This window comes from Amblyomma maculatum, chromosome 8, assembly GCF_055883805.1.
Source record: "Amblyomma maculatum isolate TAMU_Amacu chromosome 8, ASM5588380v1, whole genome shotgun sequence".
Taxonomy (NCBI): domain Eukaryota; kingdom Metazoa; phylum Arthropoda; class Arachnida; order Ixodida; family Ixodidae; genus Amblyomma; species Amblyomma maculatum.
In genome coordinates, this window is record NC_139351.1 from 65,114,497 (window position 1) to 65,142,462 (window position 27,966).

Below are 27,966 nucleotides of genomic sequence, written 5' to 3' on the forward strand. Positions count from 1 at the left end.
GAAAAAGCAAGAGAGTTCCAGAAACCCATTTACTTCTGCTTTATTGATTATGCGAAAGCGTTTGACTGCGTAGATCACAGCAGATTGTGGCAAGCTCTCCAAGAGATGGGAGTTCCAATTCACCTCATCTGTCTCCTCAGGAACCTTTATGAAGGGCAAGAGGCCACAGTCAGAACTGGGCATGGTCTTACTGATTGGTTTCCGATTGAGAAAGGGATGAGGCAAGGCTGCATACTGTCGCCCTGCCTATTTAACCTATATGCAGAGTGCATCATGAGGAAGGCCGGTCTGGACGAGTCTTCAGCTGGAGTGAAGATTGCTGGAAAACGTATCAACAACCTTAGATATGCGGATGATACCACTTTAATGGCAGAAAGTGAAGTGGAACTCAAGAGACTTCTGATGCGCGTACAAGAAGAGAGTGAGAAGTTTGGGCTTAAACTGAACACTAAAAAGACGAAGATCATGGCGTCTTGCCCTATCAAGTCCTGGAGCATCAATGGACAAGAAGTGGAAGCTGTGACAGATTTTCTGTTCTTGGGCGCCAAGATTACCTCGGAAGGAGACTGCAGCCATGAAATTAGGAGACGCCTGCTTCTGGCAAAGAGAGCAATGGTTAGCCTTGACCGCCTAGTAAAGAGCAGAGACATTAGTCTGCCAACCAAGATCCGTATAACCCGTGCTATGGTCTTTCCAGTTGTGATGTATGGATGCGAGAGTTGGACTGTGAAAAAGGCTGACCGCTGTTGTGCCGGTGGGGTTATCACACAGTAGCCCACCGTCAACAGGGTTGTGCCAAGGAGTTGGTAACGCAGCGCTCGTCACCCGTTTCGTGAGCGAGGGCTGTCAGCTCCCTGGGCGGTAGCGATGAATCCGAGTCGGCGTTGGTGAGATGAAGAAAAGGCTTTATACACTATTTACAGGTATTTACACAACAAGATCGGCTCTGGGGCCGAAAGCTAACATAGCCATGTGCGACTGTTCTCGCGCAGCGACGGCCGGGGAGTTTCCGCCGCGTCCGCACTGTCAGGGGGCGAACTGCTCCCGATGGACGCTCGTGACGAACTCTCCCTCGGAGTCTCGAACGGAAGCACTTGAGACTCTGTCGCTGAGAACCGTTGACGCTCAAAATGGTCCAATCCGACGGCAGCACTTTCGCAGGGCCAATGGGAGAGCTCGCTGCGCTCTCGCTTCAAATATGCCGCGGGGCGAGAAGGGGTTCACCGTCAGGGCCACGGCGCGCCGTGCTGTCTGGACGTTCAGCGCATGTTGAAACACGTCGCTTCTGTCCCTTTGGTACGGCTCGCCTCCAGTGCATTGGTGCTTTGCAGAGAAGTATCCAAAGTTTGTGAAGGAGGCGTTCGCCGAAGAAGTTTGGCGTCCGGCTGAATTTCTAGGCGGCTTTGGCCAGGCACAACACCGCCGAAGAATTGACGCGTTTGAATTGTGGTGCTGGCGAAGACTCTTAAGAGTTCCTTGGACTGCCAGAAGATCAAATCAGTCGATATTGTCGACCATAAACCTTGACTGCTCATTGCAGGGTCAAATTCTAAAGTTAAAGCTCAGCTACTTTGGTCATCTGATGAGAAGAGAGGAGTCGCTGGAGAAAGATTTGATGTTGGGAAAGGTTGAGGGTCGCCGGAGAAGGGGTAGGCAGCGAACGCGATGGTTAGATGGCATTCTCGAGGCATTGCAGATGAAGCTATGTGATGTTAAGAAGATAGTGAGAGACCGGAAAGCGTGGCGTGACATGGTCCATAGGGTCACGAAGAGTCGGACACGACTGAACGCCTGAACTGAACTGAACTGGCCTCCATTGAGATTTTAGCTGTTGGATCCAATCCTTAGCAGTACCATGCTGATTGATGGGCACGCCAACTATCCGGAGATAACCTTCCGGGGGTTGTGCGATGCTTTGACCTCCGAAGTAAGGGTTGACGTCCACGCCGCCAGGCGGTGGATGTATGACTAGAAATTTAGTTTTTTCTGGGGATGGACGCATGCCTGTAGAATGAAGTTCAATATCGATTGTATCTAGTGCTAGTTGCAGCGTCTCCGTTTGTTCTCGAGCCGTATTACGGTACGTGGTCCAGAGCGTGATGTCGTCCGCATATATTGTGAACCATAGGCAATCGATTTTGTCTAGTTGCCATGCGATTTTCGCCATGACGATGTTAAATAAGGTGGGGGAAATGACTGAGCCCTGAGATACACCCGTGCGGTTTGTAAAATGTTGTGCCGTGTGGTTGGTATCGATTTGAATTTCATAGGTTCTATTACTCAGGAAGGATTTCACAAAGTTGATGACGCGGGCTCCAACTCCAGTGTGGATGAGCGCGTCGACAATGGCTTGATGGCTGATGGTATCGAACGCCTTGTGTAAATCGACAGCTACGAGTATGTCAGGACGGCCTTTGCACCATCGGCGTGCTCTGTTCAGGTTGGTGTGTAGAAGATAAAGGCTGTCCTGTGTTCCTAGCTGAGGGCGGAAGCCAGTCTGGAGCGGGTGAGAGTAATTTGAGGTCTCAAGGTAATGTGTAAGTCGATTGGTGACCATGCGTTCCATTAGCTTACAGACGGTTGAGGTTAGAGAGATCGGTCGCAAGTTGGCAAGACTACCGAGTGTTTCCAATGTGGTGGTAGGCAGCCCGTATCCCAGTGCTGGTTGATGAGGTCAAGCAATTTTTCCTTAGTAGGTGTGCTGGAGTTCCGGAGCATGCTCCAAGCGATGCCATCTTTGCCGGGAGCGCTGTTCTTTTTAACTTGTGAAAGAGCATATTCGAATTCAAATGTGTTAAAGGGGGCGTTAATGCCAGTAGAGTCTGTGGGAACAGGTGCATAGGTGTCAGGTGGGGGTGGTGAGGCGGGTTGCGGAAAGAAAGTGCGGGCTGCCTCCTGTTCAAGCTCGGTAGCAGTCTGACTAGTGCGGAGAAGGGTTTCTCCGGTATTTGCGGATTTGCTCTTGCCGTTCATGGCCCGGAATACTTTCCACAGCTTGCTGGTGTTGGTCCTATAGAATAAAGTGCTACAAAAGTCAAGCCATCGACTTCTGCTAAGGCGTTTGCTATAGAGGCGTGCCTCAGCAGTGAGGCGACGAAGTTTTAGAAGCTTTTTGTAATCTCTTCCAGATTGGAGATAATCGAGTTCGGCTTGTTTTCTGCTTTCCCATAGGTTAAGCAGGTGAGGTTCAGGTACAGGAACGTCTTCTGTTACTTGTGTGATTGCAGTGGCTGAATCACGGGCGCGTTGAAGGAGTGTTTCGACTGGCAGTTCGGCGAGATGATCGTCTAAAGCCTGTCGGAAGTTTTTCCAATTGACGGTACGAGTATTTCGTTTGTGGCGGCGTAGATTGGACTGGAGCTGTATCCATATAGGGTAATGATCACTGCCCATTGTTTCAGGGCCACATCGCCAATCTTGGATAATGTTGTTGGAGTGCCAGGTCAGATCCGGAGACGTATCATGTTGACCAGGATGCATGCCTCGTCGTGTTGGATAATGGGTGTCATTGCCAAGGTATAGTCCCGCTACCTCTGTGGATGTGATGTGCTGACGTGTTCCGAGAAGACTGGGGCGTCTGTAACCCCATGTTTGATGCTGCGCGTTGAAGTCCCCGACAATGAGCATCTCGTCTTTAGGATGAGCGTGGCGAAGTTTCCGTATCCTGTCAAAACTGACTTCGTGAGGCTTTGCGTGGGGTCTGACGTATGCGCTGGCAACCACAAGATGTTTGCGGTTGTATCGCACTCGCGCTGCTACGATTTCTTGGTGCGGTGAGCAGAACGCGGATGTGTCAAGTTGGGCATGGGGAGTATTTTTATGAATAAATATAGCAGCCTGAGCGCGGATTACAGGGACGTTTTGGTAACGAGGCGTATGCATAATACTTGGAGAATAAAGTGCCTTGTAGTGACGGATTCCAGGGGATGTTCCGTTTGTTTCTTGAAGAAGGAGAATTGGGGGACAGCCTATGCGCTCAAACAAGAGATTGAGTTCGTGCGCACAGGTTGCTAGGCTTCGGCAGTTCCACTGAAGGACATCAGGTAGTACGGTTTCGATTGAGGCGATAGCCATGTTAATCGGTGGGGCGAGGCGGATGTTTATCGACCGCAGCTAAGTTGGGACGCTTTGGAGCGGGAGGGCCGTTTTCTAGAGCGTCTAGGCGTTGTGCGAGGTGAGCCTGGTCATTCCGTATAAGCTGTTCGGCTGTGAGTTGCGTTTGAGCATCATTGAATTGCTTAAGTTGGCTGCTAATAGTGTCGAGGATGGTAAGCTGCGTCATGACAGTTGCAAGTTGTGTTAAAATCTTTTCTTGTGCGGCTTGTTGTGCTTCGTAAGCGTCAATTCGTTTCGTGAGAGCGGCCAGTGCTGCAGATACTGTGTCGACTGATGTGGTGGTGGGCGAATCACAATTGATCTGCGTTGCGGAAGGAGGTGCTGCCTGGTTTTGCGGTGCGCTAGGAGGCGCTGTCTTTTTTTGCGGGGCGTCTGGCGCTGGAGAGGCTGTTGAAGAAAACTGATAAGGTGATGTGCCAGTCAAAGGGGCAGATTTTTTAAACCATACTGAGGCTTGACGAAGTTCCGCCACATTGTCTTTGACCTGTTTGGCCTCGAGGAGCTGTTGGAACGCTAACTGCTTGTCCAGCATGAGGGAACACGCGCGTTCGAGATCAGCTTGTGCTTTGGCGAGTGCCTTGTCTAGATCAGACGCGACCTGTAAATCCGATGGTTGTAATTTCTGTTGCGAGTTGCTTGGGGCGGATTCTTCGCTGTTTTTTTGACTTATGTGACTCTTTGAGAGTTTTTTGGGTGAGTTGTAGTTGAGATGTAGAACAGGTAATCTCAGATGAGCCGGTGTCATTGCCGAGGTTATTGCTGTGTGACCGGGCCTGCGTCGGCGGCGGGACTGACGCTTTCTTAGAGGGGCATGTTGTGCTGGTAGCAAGATGACCCTGTACTTTACACGTAACACAGTATGGCAAGGTGCAGGCCGCGTCTCCAGTATGTGCAGTTCCACAACGGCCGCATACAGCGGCGTTCGGACAGAACGCTTGCATGTGTCCTGCTTCGTGACAACGAAGGCACACAACAGGTCGATGTTCGAACGAGTATGCCTTTACAGGACAGTTGTAATAATAAACACGTTTCGGTATGCTCGGGGCTTCCATTGTAATTAGGGCAGTGTTCGATTTCCCAAGCATGCGTGCGGCAAGTATGGTTCCATGCGGTTAAAAAATATTGGCAATCAAATCTTTGCTGGAGCTGCCTGGCTCGATGGAATGCAACACAAAGCGTACAGTGTTTTTAGGCGGTGCCATGTAGCTGGTAACTCCAACTGAGCCCCTTGTGGGGTCGCAAAGCGTCCGAAGATGGCGGGTTATGTTTACAGCATGCTCCGATTCTTTCACGATTGCCGTTATTGTATTGCTGCGACTGTCAGGTCGGTACACTGCAAGTTTGGCAAGGCTGTGGTCTATGGCGTGCTGGTTGAGTAATGTTGCTAGTCGGTCACGTGGGAACGATGAGATGTCTCGGCGTTCCGTGGGTTTAATAACTACCACATATAAGGCATGTCTCTTAACATTTGAAAATTGGCTTGCTTACGTTGCTGCAGACGACGTTTCTTGCCGGGCACAGTCTGCCACGTTCCGTGGGTTTAACAACTACCACATGGTAAGGCACGTCTCTTAACATTTGAAAATTGGCTTGCTTACGTTGCGGCAGAAGACGTTTCTTGCCGGGCACAGTCTGCCACTGGTGCGGGTTGTTGGCCTGTGTGTCGTCATCCATGTAGGAGCTCTATTTCGCCTGTAGATCAGTGCGGTAGTTGGTAACTGTTTGCAGGTTCTCGGGCGTCAAGTAGCTAGCTGGCGTTCGTACTGGCACAGGGGGGTTGCTGGGCGTCAGTGTCCATCGGGTCAGTGGACTCGGCATCAGCCGAGAGAGCCGAGACATCCGGCATAGCGTTGTAGCGAGGGCTGCTAGGCCTAACAGGCCTAGCGTCGTCTTTTTCGAGCGTGTGGCTGGTGTGGCTGTATATGTAAAAAGCCGTCTAAAACATACCCGGGATTGCTGCCGATGTCAGTTGAGCACAAGAACTCTGTTATAAGTTCCGGGTTAAGAATTGAAGAGAGCGGGCGGCTAAAGAAGCATGGGCATGAACTCCAGCGTGCATGAGCTCCAGACGCAGCCAATCAGGCCCTGTAATGTTACGAGAACAAAATGAGAGGTTTGCGCTCATGCACGAGAGGTGGAGGCACCAGCGACGCACACAGTAACGGCCGCGTAGGCTAGATGGCGTGAGAAGCGGCGGGCGGGTAAAGCCCCTTGATCATTTGAAAGTTGGCTGTGGCTAAAGGTACGTCGGACGGACCCGATCGATGGTCTTAAAGGTACATCCGACGGACCCGGTGCGTTTTTCTTCGGCATACGACGGACGGATCCGGGAAATATTTTTCAGAGGTACGGCGGACGGACCCGATCGGTAGGATTCTTCCGACGGACCCAACACATTTTTCTCCGATATTGGTCTTGGGATCCGTCGGGAAAGCCGGACGGATCCGAGATCCCCAGATGTGGTTGTAGCAACTAGTAACGTTGGTAGCAACAACATGGTAGCCATATGTAGCCAAATCGAAGTTGGTGTGAGGTGTACGTGCGAGGTGCAAGAAGTATGTAGTACATACTGCATGCGTGAAATGTGAAATTACAAAGAGTAGCACAGTGACAAGAATAGTGCCTAGAATGGGTGATATACTACGTGATGGCATGATGACAGGTTTGCGTGAGTTGGACTGCGGCAGGGTGGCAAGCGCGATCACATGTAATCGCGGTGTTGACGGCCAGCCCGCGGCCCGCACGCCCGCTCATTTGATCCTCGTTATCATGTGGATTAACGTCTACGACGGTCGTTATGTAGTTTTGATTCTTCAAAGTTTCGTCACTTCCATCTGTGATGAGATGCGTCACGTAACGCATCGCTTTCTGCTCGCATTGAGGTTTGGTGCTACAAGTTCTACGTAGTACATATACAAGCGGCGCTGAAAAAGCTGGGTGTCGCCGGCGTGTCTCTAGCCCAAGCATCGCGTCATTCGTGTTTGTTGGAGGTGTGGTTTGTGCTTACCGTGAGATGCTGTGATGTACGGACTACGCCCTACTAGAGTGCTGTGTGAGACTACGAAGAGTGCTGTGATGAGTGCGCCGATGTCCGGACGGACATCAGTGTGTCCGTTTATGATCGGCGATGTTGCACGTGCATGTCAGTGTTTATTAGGTGCAGTGGTAATTTATTTACACGCGCTGTGCAACAATCAGACGAGAATAAGTCATCGACAATTTGTTAGCCTGCACTACAGAACTCAAAACTTGGAAAATGGGAGTGGACCGAAAAATAAGTGCCCAGCCCACACCGCCGGGATGCGCATTTCTACAGGTTAAATGGTTCAGGTTTCTGTAAAATAGCTGCCTGGCACAGCACCTTCCTAAATGTTCAGGCTTTGTACTATTGTTGAAGGCCACTTTATAATAATAAAGGAACGAATATGCTTTATGTGTTAATGACTAGTGCTTTTTCAACATATGTTCATTTTTTTTTCGTTTTTCTTTAGTTTCCTTTGTTTTTCATGCTAGACAAACACAAATAGTACACTTTTAAACTTGTCAGTCCAAAGCTGAACATGAATATCTGCCATGCATGTGACAGCTTTAATGCTAGAAAGGCTGACGTGTATAGCATGCACGTAGACGCTGCGACATCTTAGTGGCACGTTATGCCACTTGCCCCAAGGTCGTGATGTTTAATGCCAGTGATGGCAGTCGCACTTTGGTGCAGGTGAAATGCAAATGCTTCTGTTTCCTGCAAGATGTCAACGCAAAGTACAAAGCCCGGGCAGTCGAATTAGTCTGGAGCTCTCCACTACGGTATTTTTCATAGCTACGTATATCACTTTAGGATGTGAAACCCTACATGCCACAGGTAGGCTGCATTGTTTTTTAGATTTTGCAACCTCTCATCTATGTTTTGCAACATTTGGCTAATTTTAGTTCTCAAACAGTTGTTAAAGATGAAACCGAAGCAGTTCTTGTCATGGTTTCCTGCTTGGATTAATTTGCTAATTGCAGTTCTTTGAAACTTGCATCAATGCTGGACAGTTCAAATAGCAGGCAGTTGAATTACAGAAATGATGTGGATCGTGCATTTCAGTTCTGACAAATGGAAAGTAACGGTCCCGTCCTTGCATGCATAGGTGCCCTTAGACAAATACATACTCGGGTGTGATTGTGACGCATATCAAGGGTCAACAGAAGGCCATGTGGAGCCAGCGTGATATTCTTCATGAAGGCTAAAGTAAAATTGTACAACAGCTGCTGTACCATGCAGAAAAAAATTCATCATTTAGTGTATGATTAACTGACCATGAATAGCATCTTACTCAGAGTATGATGTGATATATATCTGGTTTAGCATCCCAAAATAACTACGGCTATGAGGAAAACAATAGTTGAGGGCTCCGGTATAATTTCGATCACCTGGGGTTCTTTTACATGCACTGACACCGCACGATGCATGACGGCCTATTGTTTCGCCTCTATTGAAATGCCCCTGCTGTGGCTGGAACCAGTGGGCATGTTGGCTGGACATCTGGCAGCGTCATGTCAAACCCGCTTCTTCTTTTTACGCAGTTGTTTCTGCTCGCCTGTCGTGACGCTGGGGCTATGGCGACCCGGCTTTCACTTGGTAGCGTGCAGAGACTCCGGGTTGAAGAAGGACTGAATCTTCGAAGTTGGTAAAATATGTACAAGCAGGTTTACTGGCACTTTGAGAAAACGTATTTACAATATTTACACGAAAAAGAAGGGTACATCAGCAAAATGGCAAGCGTTAAGGGTTCATAGCGAGAAGCGACTGGATGAGCCGTTTACCCAGGGCTCAGAGCGACATTTCGTGCTCTGCAGCGTCCTTAAAAACCCCCTATGTCCAGCCCCTCTCTGAAGATGCTGACCAACCAAATCCAGGGCACGCCCCTCAGGTATCGGCATCCAATCGAACACATCACTGCACTGATGGTCTGAAGCACTGACTGGTCCGGCATTCATTCGTTGGGCGTGATCACTTGTTGGCGGGAAAAGCTTGGGAACGGCGAGGAGAGGAGGTACATTTCTATTCTTCAGCAAAGAAACCACAGGCTGGTTCTGACAAGGGGTTTTACTTCTCAGAAACCCGAGTGCACGTGGCGCCGCATAGGGCTCCCAACATGGTCCCTTTTCGACAATTGCAAATCTTTCCTGCTTTCCCGGGAAATCACTTAATGGCCGTATGAGTCATGCTCCTTTCTTGTCCTGCACGTCAGCGGACATGTCACTCTGTCGTCTCCTTTGGATAGGAGGCATTCATCACTGGAGGATAGCACTTCTCGACTGGAAGGGTGAACAAAAGAAAGAAAGCACTTCCTGCTATTTCCCGCAGGGGGACGTTTCTTTGTGTTTTTCCAGACGTTCTCTTGACAGGGTCAATTTGGCATTTGCAGGTTGTCCACAAAGCAAAACATGCTTACAAAACAGGATTCCTGGAAACAGGCTCACTTAGAGCCATTGGACCATCACCACATATTCACAAAACTTATCCATGCCCACAGGCGAACAATAGAGCGCGCAATTGCGGATGCTTGGTCGTAACATCGCCACAACAGCCAAGTCCAGCGCGTCACAAGATGGGAAAGACTACATCATTGCAGCGACGAACACCACCGCCAATGGAGCCTGCGCACAACAGAGGCCGATTTACGACGACCGTTGGACACCATTGCGTCCAGCGCCATCTACATCAACAATCGCATATATAAGAAGCCCGCTTCCGCAGAACTTCTTCAGTGGGCACGTTGGCTGGACATCTGGCAGCGTCATGTCAAACCCGCTTCTTCTTTTCAGGCAGGTTAGTAACGAAACCTCTACTGTTAAAACCAGCAACCGTTGTTTTATCCAGCTGACGTGCCCACCAAATGTTGTTGCGATTTGTTGTGCCGCGCGAAATTTGCTCATATCCTTGATGCTTTGTGGGGACATAGAATCCAACCCAGGTCCCACCATCCAGGAACAGCTAACTGAAATACTAGAAGGACAAAAGAACATACAGAAAAGACTGGCCGAAATTGAGACAAAAATAGAAAAGTTTGAAGCTACCTCTAGAGCGATAACAGAAGTCAGTGCTAGGGTCTCTGATATTGAAAGAAGCGTTCGCAACTTTCAAAGCAAGCTCACTGACTTGGAAGATCGCTCCCGACGGAATAATATTCTCGTTTATGGCATCACTGAGGAACCCGATGAAACGCCCCAGGAACTTGCCTCAAAAGTAGTTGAAGGTGTGTTCAAAGACAAATTAGGCATAGCCGTGTCGTCCACAGAGAAGATACACCGTATTGGCCGCCAACAGCAAGAACGACCGCGTCCTATAATTCTAAAGCTTATCGATCATCGCGAAAAAATAAGCATACTGCAGAACTGTTATAAACTGAAAGATACAGGTACTTCAATATCTGAAGACTTTTCAGTGGCAACCAGGCAAAAAAGGAAGAAACTGTGGGAGAGCACGTCCGAAATTAGGAAATCGGGAAGGAAGGTTAAGTTAGTCTATGACAAACTTAAGGTTGATAATGAGTTCTTTGCATGGGACGACGCTACAAATAAGAGAATACCCGCTGGGAAAAGCCTTGAGCCAAGGAAACATGCGTCGGAAGGACAGCAATGAATCGATACAAGGGCTCAGGAACCTTTTCAATGCCTGAACCTCAATGCACGGAGTATACTTAATAAATCGGAAGATATTGAGAGTATTTTGTTAGCGCACAAACCTGATGCATTGATCATAACCGAAACGTGGTTACACGCTGAAATCAGCGACTTCGAGGTGACACCACCCGGCTACCGAATCTACAGAAAGGATAGAAGTTCTAGATGCGGCGGAGTTGCCATAATGTTAAGAGATACATTGCACGCAATTAGGCTGCCTGACATATCTGGTATTGAGTCCGTCGTTATTAAAATCTGCTTGAAGGAGCTTAATCTACTTATAGGGGCATTTTATAGGCCTCCTAGCACTGACACTACTTTCTTTGATGAAATGAATTGCTTTTTATGCGAGTGCTCAAAATATTCCAATAACTTACTTTTAGGGGGTGATTTTAATATTCCATCAATCGATTGGACTAAAGATTTTCCTGAAGCGTTGTCAACTTTTGCAGAGCCGTTTGTCGATATTATTCTTTTCCATGACTTAGTCCAGCTAGTCAGGCAGCCTACACGTATTCAAAATGGCACCGCCTCTATTTTAGATTTATTTTTTGTATCGGGTGAATTGCTTCGTCGTGAACCAAAACTGCAGGTTATGGACGGCATATCAGATCATAAGATGGTATGCCTAAACTTACATCTCAACGCCATTACGAATTGCAAGAAAGAAAAACGAGTGTTTCCGAACTTCACACGTGCTGATGACGTTGGTGTTTTGAACACACTAGATAACTCCTTTTCATATTTCACGTCTTGTTATGAGTCTGATTCATGCTGTGTCAACAGTTTATATGGTTAATGTTTAAAAATCTTGCATTGAAATGTGTGAACGAGTATGTGCCATGTAGTTGCAAATTTGTACACAACACTAATCCCTGGATCACTAAAGAAATTGTACGTCTAAAACGGAAAACGAAAAAGATGAGAAAAAAAGTCCGGCAGTGCCCCTCTGCGGCCAATGTTCTGAAACTTACCGGCATGCGCCAACAGCTCAAGAGTTCAATAAAAATAGCAAAATATAACTACCACAATATAACAATGAAAAACTTTCTTCTTTCATCTCCTGCTAAGTTTTGGCGACATTTTTCATCTAGAAAAGACCCATTCCCCGCTATGTCCATTGCAGATGTAACTGTCACTGACAAATATCAAATAGCGAATTCTTTTAATCAGTTTTTCTGCTCCATATATACAGATGACGATGGCAAGATACCGCAGTTCGCAGTCAGTGACACGAACCCTCCGATAAATAATATATGTATATCTGAAGAAGGCGTTCTATCGCTCTTACTTGATATTGATATTAAGAAGTCACAGGGAATTGATGGGATACCCAATGCCTTTCTTTTCAGGTATGCAGAATGGTGCGCTAAGTATCTATCGCTCATATTTAGGAAATCTCTGTCAGAAGCAGCACTTCCTAACGATTGGAAGTATGCTAAAATCACACCGATACCCAAATCAGAAAACAAATCGCTTCTTTCGTCTTACAGACCGATTTCACTTTTGTGCACATGCGGCAAAATTATGGAACATATAATCTTTAAACACATATCCACTTATCTTGAAAAACACAATTACATAGATCCTCGGCAGCACGGTTTCCGCAGGGGGGTGTCAACGGTCACACAACTACTTGAGGCAGTGCATGATTTTTCAGCAGCTATAGATAGACAGAGCCAAATAGATATTATCTTTTTAGATTTTGAGAAAGCGTTTGACTGCGTTTCCCACCAAAAGCTGTTATTAAAACTTGAACCAATACTTAGAAATGACACGTTGCTGTCCTGGATAGCGGCGTATCTTTCGTCGCGGCACCAGTGCGTGTCGATTGAAGGAGCGTGTTCCAGTTATGGGCCGGTCAGGTCGGGCGTTCCGCAGGGGTCTGTTCTGGGGCCTCTTTTCTTTTTAGTATTTATTAACGATATCATCAGCAATGTGTCCGTGAAAATAAAACTTTTCGCAGATGATTGCATTATTTACAATGAAATTAAACATCCGAATGACCAGTCTGAGTTAAATTTATCGCTAGCTAAAATAGAAAACTGGTGCACAACATGGCAAATGAAAATAAATAAGAAGAAAACAGTAGCAATGACAATCACTCGTAAAAAAAAGCCCCTAACCTTTCCCTACTCCATTAATAGTCACCTCCTAGCATCCGTTGAAAGTTATCAATATTTAGGTGTAATTCTAACCTGTGATCTCAGATCGAATGAACATGTGTGTTACATTGAAAAAAAAGCGACGCAAAAACTCTGTTACTTGCGAAGAACCCTACGCCAGTCTACTCAAGAAATAAAACTTCTAGCTTACAAAACATTTATCAGGCCACTTCTTGAATACGCTTCAGTAGTATGGGATCCTTATACTAAGATGAATATTAACAAACTCGAAAACATCCAAAAAAAAATCAGCAAGGTTTGTTTATAGTTCGTACAGTTGGCACACTTCAGCAACCGCTCTAGTGCAAAAAGCTAATTTAGATCCTCTGCAGTTACGTCGCTTTTATGAACGACTGAAGTACATGCATCTTCTCTGCTATTCCAAGCTAGGAATAAACCAGAATCTATATATCGAACCTGTTATTCGGCGCAATACGCGTACACATCACTCTAAAAAAATGAAAGAGTACACCTGCAAAACCAACGTGTTTAAAAATTCTTTCTTCCCTAGAACAGTCAGTGAGTGGAACGCACTTCCTGCTGATATTGCAGAATGCCCGACCGTCGAGTCTATGTTATCAAAATTGAAAAAGTGTTCTTGATATATTCACGTGTAGTGCTTCTTTATTACTGTTGGCGTTTCTGGTACATGTGGTTTACCATTGGTTATCTGTTCGGGTATTTTGCTCCTGTATTGCTCCTACCATTTCCTTGCGCATGTGGTTTCAATGTCTGCTTCTAATGTATCTTTTTTTTTTGTTCTTGTTGTCAATTTCGCTGTACGAACAGCGTGTTGATGTGTTAGTATTTTAATCTATAATTTGGTGGCAGGTCGACACCGGGATGATTTTTTATTTCTTAGGTTTTTCCTCTTGTTAAGCTGGTTTTTCTTTTCTGCTGTGTATTTTAACAATGTATGTAATCCCACTCCTGCCTAAGGCCTTCTGTGAAGGCTGGCAGTATTCCTGAAATAAATAAATAAATAAATAAATAAATAAATAAATAAATAAATAAATAAATAAATCTGCACCTTTTGGTTCAGCAGCCAAGCACTCTAACTACTGAGCCAGCACAACGGGGCCAAGTATCAAAATGCATGCCATTACATTTCCTTCCAGCCGGTGGTTTTCTTCACAGAACTAATGTATACAAGGAAAAGTAAATAGCAAGAAAACACTAGTTTTATTGCACATCATATTCACACTTCAGCAAACATTCTCTAGGAAAAAATTTCTCATAATGTTTGCATGGAAACCATGAACATCTTACAAAAACAAAACAATGCACTTACTCCACTCCAATTATTAATGGACAAGGTTGCATCTATGCTACTACACTGCACTTATCACAAAACCACAAGCCCCATCTGCTTTGGCCAATCGCTTGATGAAACTAACGGAGACAGATGTCGCACACCACAGACTGGTTGTCTCGCAACATATCTCTGCATATGTTGCATTTCAATTTCATGCCTTTCCACTTAGCTTCAACTGTTGCCAGCATTACTGGTCACCCATATTTTCTGAAGTTCCTTTTTACGCTGTTGGGATCAGCATCCTTGTTAACGATGGTCTCTGGAATTTTCGATGCTATCATTTTCACATCTTCCTCATCTGGAAGAACGAAGGAAATGACAAGCTTTGAGCAGAAAAAAAATTAGGGAGACTCGTAATCTCCACCTATAAGGGTATGGTGTGCCAGCGTTAATGGTACAGATCCCACTGTGGATTCCCGTTAATTCACATGCCCTTTGCTACAAACATAATTACTAATTCCTTAATTCATGTCTCTGTTATCTCAGATATACTCATTAGCATACGGTCGTAGGCTGCCCTGTTAGGTGATAGACAACTTGGCATAGACCTCTGTAAGCCTCAACCTTTCTTAATCGGAGCTGAAACCTCCCAGAACATATTTCAAATATAACTTTGTAAGCTTGACTTAACAGCTCCTGCCATGTCATGTGGCCTCGTGACATTTGGCTCGTGGCACTTGTGGCTTGTGCACAGGGGTCATCTGTTAAATACTGGTTAACATGCATGAAAAATACATTTTCACACAAACTGGTGGCAAATGGTCAAGTGGTGCACTGCAGATTCTGAAATGTATACCTATATGCATGCAAGGATCGCATCATCACATAACATGATCAAGAGTTCTATCAGTACCTGTAGTTACATAGCATTTCAATGCCCATTAAAGGACCACCTCAGACAATGGTTGTTGTTACCACAAGACCTGTTCTAACAGCGTACTGACACCATTCCACTGAGCGATGGACATGTATATGCATACCCTAGATAGCTCATGATTGTGGATCTCATTTATTTCTATGACTTCCAAGGAGTTCCTGTCGTCAGAAACCCTACACTTTATGAAATCAGGACAGTTGTCTTGAAAGGTGATGAAAAGAAATAACCAGGTTACCTTGACGCAATACTAAACTACAGAGGGTGAATATGCCGCATGAAGATACCAAGAAGCTTGTACAAAGAAAAGTGAGAGTGAAATGGCAGGATTTTTGAAACATTGAAATAAACTACAAACTATACTTGTCAAACCTGTCATTAAGAAATGGGAATCATGCAGTAATCAAAAACGCAACATGGAGGCCATTTTAGGTCATCTTCACAAAACACATACCCACACCATGCACACAGCTTCATACTTATGAAAGAGGACAAACCAATATGCAAGGAGTGTGGAGATGAACTAACAATAAACCGTGTCTTACATGTGCGCCAGAGTCGAGAAAATAAGAGGAAACATTTTGAACAATTTTGCAACAGATCCCTTTCCATCCGAGCGTGACCCTAGGAGAGACGTACGTGCAAATTTCCTGCATTTTTGGTTTCCTAAAATGTTCCTAAACAAGCTACATCCTAAAGAACATTTTAGTCATTACACACAAAATAAATACATTAAACCTTGTTCTTGGCGCATGGCAGCATTAGTCGCTTATGCACCATAAAAATCAACACAATGCTGTAAGGTATACCTTGGTTAGCTATGTTATATGAGACAAGCTTTCGGTCTGGTGTGGTCCTTATTCACGTGACAGCGCTGTCATGAGGGTCTATGTTCCAGCGATCGGAAAGTGACCTATTCCAATAATTTTACAAACTGAAGGCGATTCTACAGATTTCTAAAGACTGGAGTGCTCAAATGTTTTATCAACGTTCGCCTGCTTTGACAGCCCGGAGTGAAACTATTGAAGAAAATACATTTTTGAACATTTAACGCGTTTCTGAAGGCGTTGCTTTCAATTACGGGGCCCACAAAAACCAGCTGAATGTCAAACGCCGCCTAGGTAGGCTTTCTAGCAAGACAGCGGTGTAGCGTGGAAAATCGCTCCGCCGGTCCATCGCTGGCGCCGCTGACTTGACAGGCGAACTGTTCAAACTTATAGCTACTGACCACACCTGAAACACTGAATTGCGCATGATCAAGGCAGAATTTCTCTAACACTGAGCACTGGTAGCTATCGATTTCGCGCCCAATATTGTGAGAATGTGTCCTCTCTTCGATCATTGATACGTCAACGGTTGAACATTTATGCGCCTCGGGGTAGGCCAGCCGTTGGAACATGGATGTGTGGTTGTAGCAACGATCACTTGCATGGCACACTCTGCAAAATTCCAAGAGTCAGCTTCTGCAACGAAATGTGCAGCGCACATTTTCTACCGCGTACCTAAGTCCGGCGATGCATGCATATCGACCCCATCGTTTCAAAGCTGCGCGGCCGTTCAGTCGGGTCACGCTAACCTCGAACATGCGGGGGTTTAAACTACATGTACGCAAAATTCAACGACAAGAAAAAGATGCAGGCTAAGCACTTTAGTCTAGTCTTCCCCTAAATACCAAAGAACATCGCTGTTCACAGGGAATTCGGATCATTCGCGCTTCCGGCTTTCCGGTTGTGCACTCTTGTGGTGCGGTGCAGTAGGTCTTCGCCTCGACGAGTCGATGTGCAGCTCGCCGCAGTAGCAGCGCAGGCCTCTAGTAGATTCGGCATGTCTTCTGCCACGGCTCTGAGGTAGAATTTAAACGAAGAATTTAGCTAGAAACATCCTGTTTCCTCAGTCTGCATGTGAGGAACGAGCATAATGACATTTCACATACATACTTTGGACTGCCGAATGTTCTGCACGGCGAGGTGTGTGTGTGTATTGTGCCGGCGCTAGATCTTCGGAGGTCGATGCAGGACCTAAGACAGCGTAAATGCTAGGCATAGCTCGCTCGCATTACGGGCATATCGAGGTGATAGTTTAGTGCGAAGCGAAAGCTGCTCTTGAATGTGCGTATCTCGATGCCAGCTGGTGGAGCTGGTGCAGTACGTAGCATCGCCTGCAGCTATATGCGTGACAGCGATGCTTGCCGTACCGTGATTTATGTTAGAACGGATGCACTCTTCGTAGCACCTCATCGAGAGTCGCGGCTAGCTGATATCATAGAGGATAAGATTCATTCACGCGTAGCAAGCGGAATGTGGCCGCGTTCGACGTGCATATAGCCATGAGCCTGTATATCGACGTCCGCCGTATCTTTACGAGAATCAAATGGATACGTCGGACGTACCTTTAGACACTTCGTTGAAAGTTACGCCAACTATTGAACTTTGCCGCCGCAGCGCAACCTCCTCGCTTCCTCCTCGCCCCTTGCGCGCCCCATGCCCGAGCGCCGGCTCTCCGCCCGATTTCCTGCAAGATGATTGGTGTCCCTGCCGTTGCCCTTGGGAACGCGCGGGCTCCGGCGTTTTGCTTGTGTATTTCTTTTTCCTTCGCGCCATTTTTCTCCTATTTTCGGCGAGCGAATATTGCGCGCTGTGCTTTAATTGCAACGTGCAAGCGCTATGCCGTGCTGTTGCGCGTACAACTGCAGCAAGCGGCCTGAAGATGGTTATGCGGTGTTCATGGTACCTCAAGGCAAGCGTGACGGCTTGCGGAAGAAACAGTGGCTTCACAATATTGGCAGAAAACTTTATTCCTACAAAGAACAGCGTTGTTTGCGAGGTAAGGCGCCTTTCTCACTGCCCGTAATAACGCGTCACCTGACGCTGCGTTTTCTATTTTTCGTGCTCCTTAATATTATGTTTGTTGCATAAAAATGAGGTTGTCCTCTGCTGGATATTCTGCAAGGCTACATAATTTCATACGATGTCGACTTCTGTACAGTCAGAAGTACGGCACTGTAGTCTGCTTTCTGCTGTCAATGATATGTGGGAAGGTACATCCTTTCGATTGCATTTGTCGCGATTATGCTACGATCCCTGGCCTCCTTTACTAAAAATCGAAATTGTGGCTTGTCGAGGAGCTAGTCACTCGATATTATACTTGTAGTGTGCGTCGGTTACTTAGGAATAATGAATGCTGGTCTTGAAAAACTCATTGGCAAGTAAACCCGCGGTATTGCGGGTAATGAGCTCTGCTAGTTCGTACTGCGTTTTTTTTTTTTCAATTCTTCAATATGTCTTTTGCCATGCTTCCACGCATGAGTAGGTTAACAAGTATGGTTTGATTTTATCCGGGCTACGGCCAATGTGCAGGGGGTGTTCACTTGATTCATACACGCTGCACTTTCATCATGACTATACTAGGCGTTGGCCGGGAACCTTCCCTTTGATAGCTGGAGCTCTAAGCCCGCAATTCCCAACCTTTTCCCATCAATGTAAAATCAGCCGGAAGCATTGCATCAATTTGCTGTATTTACGAAGATTAAGCAATGAATATTGATTGTGTAACATGCTATTCATTTCAAATGTATGCAAGATTTTTTTTTTTTCATCTTGCCTGTGATAAACTCATCGCTATATGTTCTAGCTACATTTCACTGAAGACCAATTTGAGCCGCGAATATTGCACGAACTGGAGAAAAAAAAAAACTGAGACCCAACGCAGTTCCAACAAGTTTCTCTCATCGGCCTGTCCCGAAGCAAAGGAAGCCTCCTCGACAGACCCCGCAGGGGGCACCTGTTAAAGCAGGTGTTTGTGTGTTTTGTGCGACACCACGGACCCCGAGCACCCACGCTTAGCCGTGCGTGGCATCGTCGTGTCTGGGGAAAAGGGGATCCTGGTGGTTGAGCCGATGCCGAGTGTTTGGACCTTTAAGGCCCCTCGGCGGAGGCAACACACCACTTTGGTCCACGCTTCCCATAGACGGCACCTCCGGGCTGACCCACCTGGGGGAAATCGGCAGTCGCCTTTTCCTATCCTCCCCTTCATCTTTCACGTTCCTATCTTCTATCCTACAACTCTCCTGTCCTCTACTCTCTTCCGGTTTTTCCTTACTTCCAGGTGGCGAGGGTTAACCCTGAGTTACGCCATATTAGGTTATAGTTACGGTGTACAGCTGACGTGGACAGTACTTGCCTGCCAATTCCTGCCCCGTCCCCTCGTTGGGCTCCATGGTGGGTGGCTGGCGCCGCGGCCGAACATCATACATTATTTATGGCTTCTTCCTCCAAACAAACTGATCGCCTTTCCAAGAAAAGGCGGACCGATGTATCAGCCCAGTTCTTTTCAGCAAAGCATGACACTTTCCCTAAATATCATGTGATCCACAGTGAAAGCCCTGCCAAACAAGCTCGGCTAATATCCCCCTTTGCAGTATCTAGGTCTCTCACAACCATACTAGGCCCAGGATACAAAGTTAGTAAACTGGCTAGCGGGGATCTCCTGCTTGAGCTGCAAAGCAAACTCCAGTACAGCAACCTTCAGCAACTTACTACATTTGGGGATATCCCAATAACGGTCAGTGCTCACAGATCCTTGAACACAGTCCAAGGCGTGATATCAGAGAATGACTTCCTGTCACTCACCGAAGAAGAACTTCTAGAAGGTCTTTCTGAGCAAAATGTAATCGGTGTACACAGGATCAAAATCCGGAAGAACAACCAAGAAATACCAACAAAGCACATAGTTCTGACTTTCAACTCCAGCAAACTCCCTGAATCCATTGAAGTCGGTTACATCAAAGTAGACATCCGGCCCTACATCCCAAACCCTAGACGTTGTTTCAACTGCCAAAGATTCGGTCATGGCTCCCAGAGCTGCCGTGGCCGACAAACATGTGCAAAATGTGCCTCAAATGAACATAAATCTGACGAGTGTGAAGCTGCGCCACACTGCGCAAACTGTGCAGGTGAACACGCCGCGTACTCACGGTCATGTCCTTCTTGGAAGAAGGAGAAGGACATCATTACCATAAAATTCAAGGAAAACATAACGTTTAAAGAGGCACGACAGCGATATCTTGTTAAACAGGGCACTTTTTTGTTCACAGCCAAACCGAACTATTCCAATGTGGTGGAGCATGGGGGCAGCACACAACAGGATTTGGTCTCCGCCGAGGGTAAGCCTCAGGCAGGGCCATCCTTGCCCCAGGCAGTAGCAGCGAAAGCTGCCCTGCCATCGCAGAAACAGGGCACACTGGCCCCAGAGCCAACAGCCCAAAAGGCTTCTCCCCCAGAAGGGAAGCCTGCAACCAACACTCCTAACTCTCCCCAAACGTCCAAAGCCCCTGAGGCAATGGACACAACCCCTTCCTCGTCCACGCTGCAGCGGCGGCATAACTCTCTAGAAAGAAAACTGAGAGAAAAAACTCGTATAACAGGACCAGAAAAACCTGAAACCTAAATTCAGGTACATTCCAAAAAAAAAAAAAAAATGGCGTTCCTCATACACTGGAACTGCCGAGGTCTCATAAACAACTACAACGATATAAAAGACATTTTACATTCATTTTCTCCTGTAGCCCTTTGCCTACAGGAAACTAACTTAGGACCACACCAAAACATTTTAAAAGGACACAACGTTTTTCGCTGCGACCGAAAAGGCAAATAGGTTATCTGGAGGTGTCGCTATTGTAGTGCAGAATGGAGTAGCAACGCGTGAAATTAGCCTCAAAACCAAGATCGAAGCTGTTGCTGTCTCTATCATTCATTATAAAACAATAACTATATGCTCACTATATCTCCAACCGCACCTAACTGTAACCCTTCATGATCTGGAAGAGCTTTTAGAACAACTGCCAGAACCATATCTGGTTGTTGGAGATTTTAATGCGCACTCCACTTTTTGGAGAAGCGATCAGACAGACACTAGAGGTCGTATATTAGAGGATTTTATATTATACAATGATGTCTGCCTGCTAAATACAGGAAAGCATACATACTGCTCCCCAAGCACGGGGAAAATGAGCGTTTTAGATTTATCATTTAGCTCCCCATCAATTTTTACTGATTTTAAATGGGACGTCTTTGACAATCCTCTAGGAAGTGATCATTTGCCTGTCATTATCAGCCTAACACCCTCACCCTCCATCACTCTAAACAAACCCAAGCGGTGGAAGCTGCACCTTGCGAACTGGGCTCTATTCCAGTCTGAAGCCAGCCTGGAAAAGGTCTTTTCCGAAAAACTCAGTGTTGACGAGATAAATGAAAAATTTACGGCCTGCATCATTGACGCAGCACTTGTAGCTATACCACAGTCTTCAGGAGTGGTACTGAAAAATCGCAAAGTCTGGTATTCTCAGGAGTGCAGAGATGCAAAGAAGAAACAAAACAAAGCGTGGGGAACCTTTCGCAGGTACCCTACAAACGAAAACCTCGTACAATTCAAACAGGCGAAAGCTAGGGCACGGTACATCCGCCGAAACGCTGAGAAGGCTTCTTGGCAAAAATACATATCATCAATAAATAGCTCAATCACATAAAAAAAAATGTGGGAGCTTGTTCACAAACTGGATGGCAACTTCTCCCCGTACACAGTCCCCTTTCTAACATCTCCTGGCACCCAAACAAACTTACAGGAACAGGCAGATATTATAGGCGATCATTTTTCTGCAATTTCAAGCTCGCTACACTACCCAAAATCTTTTATAACATACAAAAACAAGGCCGAAAAACAAAAACTGCCAACAAGTGGAAGTACTAATGAAACATATAACAAGTTAATAACACTACAAGAAATAAACACTGTTCTATCTGCCGGCAAGAAGACTGCACCTGGCCCAGATCAAATTCACTATCAGATGCTTGCACATCTTTCTACACCTGCATTAGAAGCACTTCTGAAATTTTTCAACAAAGTATGGGTATCCGGGAGTATTCCTGAGGCCTGGAAAAAAGATATTATTGTGCCTTTCCTGAAACCAGGAAAGCCACTAACGGCCCCCAGCAGTTATAGACCCATAGCTCTCACAAGTTGCCTAGCAAAGTCTTTTGAAAGTGTTCTTAATACCAGATTAGCCTTTGTCCTTCATTCCCAAGAATTTCTAGACATACACCAATGTGGGTTCAAAACAGCATGTTCTACCACGGACCATCTAGTCCGCCTTGAAAACACTGTTTGTGAAGCATTTATTCACAAACAGCACTGTCTTGCCGTCTTCTTTGATATGGAAAAGGCGTGTGATACTACATGGAGGTTTGGCATCCTCCGTGACCTAGCATATTTAGGCATACGTGGTAGGATGTTAAACTGTCTAAAGGAATTCTTGTCAAATCGCTCATTCCGTGTGCGTTTGGGCTCAACCTTTTCAAAGAACTTTGTACAGGAGAATGGCGTACCACAGGGATGCGTCTTAAGCACAACTCTCTTTATAGTAAAAATGAATTCCATAAGCACAGTTATCCCGAAATCCGTAATGTATTCAGCTTATGTTGACGATCTACAGATTGCATACACATCCTTTAACGTATCTACATGTGAGAGACAGGTGCAGTTGACCATAAATAAACTAGCAGCATGGGCAGACACAATCGGATTTCAGTTTTCTCCTCAAAAAACAGTGGCTCTCCTATTCTCTCTCAAACGAGGCTTACAAACAGATCCTACACTACACCTGAACAAAACGAAATTACAGGTGAAAAACGAACACAAATTTCTAGGCGTAACTTTTGACAAAAAACTCACCTTTCTTCCTCATATAAATGTCCTGAAGAAAAAGGCTTCCAAATCTCTAAACATACTAAAAGTTCTTTCCCGTAAACACTGGGGCGCTGACAGGACATGCCTTAAACACATTTACAGATCTGTCGTACGCTCCACCTTAGACTATGGCTGCATAGTGTATGGGTCAGCTAGACCATCATATTTAAAAAAACTAGACCCGGTACATAACACAGGACTTCGACTCTCATGTGGAGCATACCGAACTTCTCCTATATCCAGTCTGCTTGTGGAAACAAATGAACCTCCTCTTGAAATCAGAAGAACTTCACTTACATGTGCCTATATATTTAAAATCAGATCTCTGCCAAAGCATATATGCTATTCTCTAGTAACTAAATGCCCTTCTAGAACACTATTCACCAACAAACCCAATGCAGTGAGACCACTGCTCCTAAGATTTGAGGAAATGTGTCAAGAGGTTGAGCTACCGGATTGTTTACCTAGCATTGCCAAAAAACCTAACCCTCTGCCTCCTTGGTACCTGGTCCCTGCAGTTTGCGACCTCTCTCTTACACAGTTCCAAAAAACAATAACCCCACAAGAGCACTTCATACAAGAATTCCTTCAGCTGAAAGAAAAATACAGTAACTTCACAGACTTTTACACGGATGGCTCGAAAACAGATCATTATGTCGGAAGCGCAGTTGTTCAAGGCGAATGGGAGGAAATAATGAGACTTCCACAGTGCGCGTCCATCTTTACTGCTGAATGCTATGCTGTCTCTGTTGCCATAGAGAAAATAATGAAAGAAAAGCTCAGAAGAAGTATTATTTACACAGATTCCCTAAGTGTAGTCACAGCCCTTCACACAAGAAATGCAGTTATACCAATACTTGGAAACATCATACACAGCATAGCAACACTTACAGATGAAGGACGAAGCATAAAAATTTGCTGGGTACCCAGTCATGTAGGAATCCGAGGTAATGAAAAAGCAGATATGTGCGCTGCCAAAGCTCGAGACAAGAAAATAAAACAAGTGCAGATACCATCTCAAGACTGCATGAAACTGGTACAGAGTAGACTGATACAAAAATGGCAGTCCACTTGGAACACTGAAACAAATAACAAACTACACCTCATAAAGCCTGTAATAGAAGAGTGGAAATCGAGCACCCACCTTGAACGTTCCAAAGAAGTGGCTCTATGCCGTCTTCGCATAGGACACACACATTTAACACATAGTTTCATTTTAACTAAACAGGATAAGCCCCTGTGTGATTCATGCGGACACGAGCTAACAGTCATCCACATTTTAATCTCATGCAGACAACTTGAACAACTGAGGAAAAAACATTTTACACAGTTTTACAAACAACACATTCCTCTTCATCCAGCTTTGCTTTTAGGTGAAAATGCGCTTGTTGATTTGCCCTGTGTTTTCAGGTTTTTAATAGAAGCAAACGTCCTAAACAGAATGTAAGTTTAAATTACATAAATACAACACTCTTAACCATGAAATTGGCGCATGATAGCCTAAGTTGCTTATGCGCCACTAAACCCAACACAACACAACACCTCCTCGACAGAGACATGAACCCCGCGCTGACAGTAGTAAGTAATTTCTGGGGCTTGCTCTTTTCCCACCTCCATTTATGAGAAACCAAGAAAGTGTAAGAAATTAAAGTCGGTATATAGTTGACTCGTCAGGTATGAGGTACAACGTAACGTAAAATGATGTATATCAATGGTTCACGTGTTGGCATCAGATTATATAGTGCATGATGGTTATGAATAGTGACAGCTAATGATAGTGACTGTTATGGATATTAATAGGAAATGAAAGTAATAGGCCCAGATAGTAAGGTGGTAGTTTTCGTTACAGGTAGTGACAGTTATGATAGGTCCCTCGACGGCATTACAGTAGATAGTAATAGATACGGATAGCGATAGTTAATGATGTAGCAGATATGTTTTGTCATTAACGCACGTTGGAGACTTAAGTGCACCCAGTCATTTTTTTTTATTTTATTGTAGCGTTCAATGAAATTCCGCTCTTTTACATAGCGCATGCGGCCACCACATGCTTGCCCCAGAACTGCAGTGCGTCGGCGATAGGGCCCGCCACTTCTCCCAGTGTACCCTGCTGTAAGCTACTTGTCTCTTTAAGCACACGCGAAGTCAGTGAGTGGCCGCGTACTCATAAAGCTATTTAATTTCTCCACCAGTACCATCGCAAGACTGCCTAGGGGAACCTGGTGCGAGCCACGGACCAGCTTCGATGAATGGTAAATTATACATCTATTTCGTTGTTCAATTTAATGACAATCCGATCTTTATCACAGCGCATGAGGCCGCCGCATGCTTGCCCCAGAACTGCAGTGCGTCGGCAATAGGGCCCACCACTTCTCCTAGTGTACCTTGCTGTAAGCTGCTGTCTCTTTAAGCACACACGAAGGCAGTGAGCGGCCGCGTACTCACACAGTTATTTAATTTCTCCATCAGCACCATCTCAAGACTTCTTTGACGAACCTGGTGCGAGCCACGAACCAGATTTAATCAATGGTAAATTATACATTTTATATATTCCATTGTTGAATTTAATGACATTACGCTCTTTTGCACAGCGCATGAGACCACTGCATGCTTACCACAGAACTGTAGCGCATCGGCGTCAACAATAGGGCCCACTACTTCTCCCAATGTACCCTGCTGTAAGCTGCTGTCTCTTTAAGCACAGAAGTGAGTGGCAGCATATTCATACAATTATTTAATTCCTCCATCAGCGCCATCTCAAGACTGCAATGGCGAACCTGTTGCTCGCGCCGAAGCGGTTTTCCCCAATGGTAAATGGCCTCTTTTATGCATTATGTTGCAGTAGCCAATGATACAATGCTCTTTAATCCAGTTTCTCCTGTCACCAGACCTTTCCTTCATAGAGAAAGAGGGCTTTCTGCATCTGTTTGTAAACCCTGCACGCGATGTTTCTTGTGCTTCAGTGTACGCTTGAATACATTGTAATTTTTTTATTTTTTCAGTGTCTCACCAGGCACTCTTGGAACGCATAGCAGAACTGGAGCGGAATCAAAAGGACTCAAACAGGAAATTACAAGCTGCAAGGAAAAGATATTTAAAGAGCAAGGCGCAAAAGGGTCAGCTTAAGAAAAAACTCAAACATCTTTTCAACGATGATCAGATGTCATCATTGGAGCGGCTGTCAAATCAGGGATCGCGGTGGGAAGCTGACACACTTGTGAAGTCACTGAGGTTGCGGCTGGCATGTGGGACGCGGGGCTACAGTGTCCTAAGGGAATACAGTTACCCTTTGCCCTCAGAACGCACCTTGCAAAGGCACATCGAACATGCAAAATTTCGACCCGGACTTACTGATATTTTGGAACTCCTCAAGATAAAGGTAAATAGTTACTATACGCCAAGTATGTTGTATTGTGAGCTTGCCTAGTGTTAGGTAGCATTGCCTTTTTTTTTTGATAGTTTTACCGGTTTTTTTTTCATTGTTACCAAACTAATATGTTAAGCACTTATACCTGTATGTTTGGCTGCGTTTCTGCTTTTTTTTTAGTGGTTCCTCTTGCGCGTCTTAAATCTGTATGTTTACTTCATACATTAATACCATCGCGAGCTTACTTTCAGTCATTCCTAACATTGATTTGCGTTCTACAGGTGAATCTCATGAAGCCGGAGGAACGTCACGCCATTATGATGGTAGACGAGATGCAGATCACGTCGGGCCTCGTATATGATTATTCATGCTGCGAAGTCTGGGGCGCACCCACACTGCCTTTGTCCGATGGTTCGCTTCCTGATGACTGCTTAGCCACACACGCTTTGGTATTTATGCTGGGAGGTCTTTCCACCAGATGGAAGCAAACCATCGGATATCAACTAACCGGCAACTCTATCCATGCTACCATCTTTAAAGCTCATTTAATTGACCTAATTACCGCCTGCGAGTCTATCGGAATCAATATTCATGTCGTTGTTTCTGACATGGGCAGTGCGAATCAGGCACTTTGGAAGTTCTTTGGAATCACGGTCGGAAACCACAGCAGGCCGCGAACCAGTTGCCCTCACCCCTGTGATCCACACAGAAAGCTTTGGTTTATGGCCGATGTACCACATTTGTTGAAAAATCTGCGAAATCATTTTACAAAAGGCCAACTCATTTACCTTCCCGACGAAATTGTGAAGAAACACGATTTGCCGACAAACTGCGTGAACGTCGAGTTTATAAAGGCCCTTCTGAGGCATGACGAAAAGGATGACATAAAGCTCGCGCCGCAATTGAACGTGTCTGTTCTTGACCCAAATCATTATGACAAAATGAAAGTTGGCCCCGCTTTTTCTCTTTTTCATAACGATACGGCTTTTGGTTTGCGTCTGCTTGAAGAAAAGAAAAAAATTCCTAGAAATGCGCGTACTACAGCGTGGTTCATTGAAACAGTGTTTAGGTGGTTTCGCCTGATGACCTCCCGAACAACAAACCTCGCTTTCAGCCATGCGGTTGAGGAGGCTTATCAAGACAGCGTAGTATTCTTGCATGCGACAGCGGAAATGTTCTCTAAAATTGCTATTGGCAACCAAAACAGACCGGTTTGGAAGCCTGTACAACAGGCATCATTTTAGCCACAAGAACTTCTCTGGAAGTCCAAGATGTTCCTCTCAGCAAGTACAATGATGAGCACGTCTTCCTAAGCAGATTAAGCCAAGATGGTCTGGAAAATTTGTTTTCCACCCTGCGTGCAAAAAATCCTGTCCCGCGACTGTACGAATTTAAATGCAGCCTGAGGAGCGCAACACTAGCACAATTCCTTAAGCCCAGCAAGCATGGTAGCTATTCTGAAGAGGAGGGCTATGTGTTGATAAATTTGCAGGACACAAGTGAGGCAAAAACCACGACAAGCAACATTCAAGCCCCAGAAGATCTTATAGATTTAAGTCCTGAAGTAGAGGAATCGATTGCATACCTCGCGGGTTACGTTGTCTCCTGACTGACAAAGCGGATATAGTGTGAAGATTGTCACAATTCATTGGTTGATAATGACACACCTACCAAGTTGATAGAATTCAAAAAACTTTTCTGAGCACCGTCAGTCTTTGAC

The 27,966-nt window shown here is 45.6% G+C and overlaps 2 long non-coding RNA genes across 2 annotated transcripts; both read left to right on the forward strand.

The window, feature by feature from the left end:
• The first annotated feature begins 24,420 nt into the window (after positions 1-24,420).
• LOC146181315 (uncharacterized) lies at positions 24,421-25,239 on the forward strand. Its single transcript, XR_014700432.1, has 4 exons — positions 24,421-24,457; positions 24,911-24,991; positions 25,072-25,131; positions 25,189-25,239. It is a non-coding gene; the product is annotated as an uncharacterized LOC146181315 (long non-coding RNA).
• On the forward strand, positions 25,239-26,194 carry LOC146181316 (uncharacterized). The gene is made up of 3 exons (XR_014700433.1): positions 25,239-25,557; positions 25,630-25,689; positions 25,882-26,194. It is a non-coding gene; the product is annotated as an uncharacterized LOC146181316 (long non-coding RNA).
• Positions 26,195-27,966: the final 1,772 nt, after the last annotated feature.